This window comes from Elephantulus edwardii, unplaced genomic scaffold (genome assembly GCF_000299155.1).
Source record: "Elephantulus edwardii isolate Elephantulus edwardi_28Jun2011 unplaced genomic scaffold, EleEdw1.0 scaffold00143, whole genome shotgun sequence".
Taxonomy (NCBI): Eukaryota; Metazoa; Chordata; class Mammalia; order Macroscelidea; family Macroscelididae; genus Elephantulus; species Elephantulus edwardii.
Window position 1 is genome coordinate 4,475,664 of NW_006399893.1, and position 1,775 is coordinate 4,477,438.

The following is a 1,775-nucleotide window of genomic DNA, read 5'->3' on the forward strand; positions in this document are numbered from 1 at the left end:
GGACACATATTTATGTTTGTGTGAAGCATATACCTAAACCAAGAGGCTATTATGTGAAGAGAATAAGGGAAATTAATACTGTATGGCTTAAAATAAAGAAAGATGTGCATCAGGGCTTTACACTTTCTCCATAGCTATTCAATCTGTGTGCTTAGCAAATCTTTCATGAATTAGAATTGACTCAGTAATGACTAAAATATAGTCAAATACATATATGTATGTGTTTGTTTTAACTACTTTGAGAAGGGTTTCTGTTACTGAGTTTCCTTATCAATATAGTTTATTTTTCGAGGAATTGGTGAAGGACAACAGATGGACTTGAGAAATAGCCAGATCTGAACTTTGGAAAGAAGATTTTGCCAGAAAAAAAAATTAGTGCTTTGGAAAAGAGGATTTTGCCAGAAAAAAATGAGTACATTTAACAGCAATATGAAATGAAAGAAACAGTAACAAACAATAATAGAACAAGTGAACGACGACGTTAGTCCCCAAGTAACTCCACTTGAAGCAGAGTGTTCTGATTGTGATATTCATCACCCCAGCTGGTTTTGTGATGTGCTTTGCTACACTAACACCCTTTCCCTCTGTTTCTTATTTCTTCAACGATGTTGCTCATCAAGAAGAGTATGTTGCTAGAGTAATATATACTGTGGGAGTGAGTAGAGAGTATTTTTATTGCTGTAGTTTTGGTTTTCTTGTATTTTTTACTCACCCAGGGGACTGAAAGAGTCTTCAAATATCAAATCGTGTTTTAATCATCATTGCACTGCTACCACAGCATCATGGGACTTTGTACAGTGCTAGACAGCCTAAGAACATAATATATTTTTGTAGCAGAAACTAGTAACTCTAGATTACAATCAGTTGCCTTAGGCTTGATGGAAGGGCTTTGAGAAATAGCATAAATGAAAACCAGTTATAATGATAACAAGCTAAATAACAGTTGCACGATTAGTTACCTGATTTGATCTGACATTGCTGAAGATATATTTTCCAAAGAAAAAATAAAAAACTATTTTGTCCATGTGTGTTGTTGTTGTTAAGTGCTGTCAAGTCACTTGCAAACCATAGCAACCCTAGTTACAACAGCTCTAAACTCTGCTCTATCCTGAGCAAACCTTGCTGTCTCTGACACACATACTCCACAACCCCAGTCGCTGAGTCAATCCATCTCATCGAGGGTCTTCCCTTTCTGCACTGTCCTTCCAACCTCCCAAGTATAATGTCCCTTTCCAAGGACTAGTCCCCCCTTGCATCATGCCCAAAGTATGTCAGACAAAGCCCCAGAATCCTTGCTTCCAAGGAGCAGCCTGGTTTCACCCTCGCTAGGATGAATCTGTTCATTCTCTTTGCAGTCCATGGTACACTTCTCCAGCACCAGAACTCAAAGACATCAATTCTCCTTCTATTACTCCTAGTCATTGTCCAGCTTTCTGATGTGTATGTTGTTGTTGTTGTTATGTGCTGTCGAGTCACCTGCGATTCATAGCAACCCTATGTACAACAACATGAAACCCTGATTTGTACTGTGCCAATCTCACTATCTCCGACTCACCCACCCCTTTACCCCCGTTACTGAATCAAACCATAGCAACCCTAGTTACAACAGCTCTAAACTCTGCTCTATCCTGAGCAAACCTTGCTGTCTCTGACACACATACTCCACACCCCAGTCGCTGAGTCAATCCATCTCATCGAGGGTCTTCCCCTCCTGTGCTGTCCCTCCACCCTCCCAAGCATGATGTCCCTCTCCAAGGACTGGTCCCTCCTTGCAA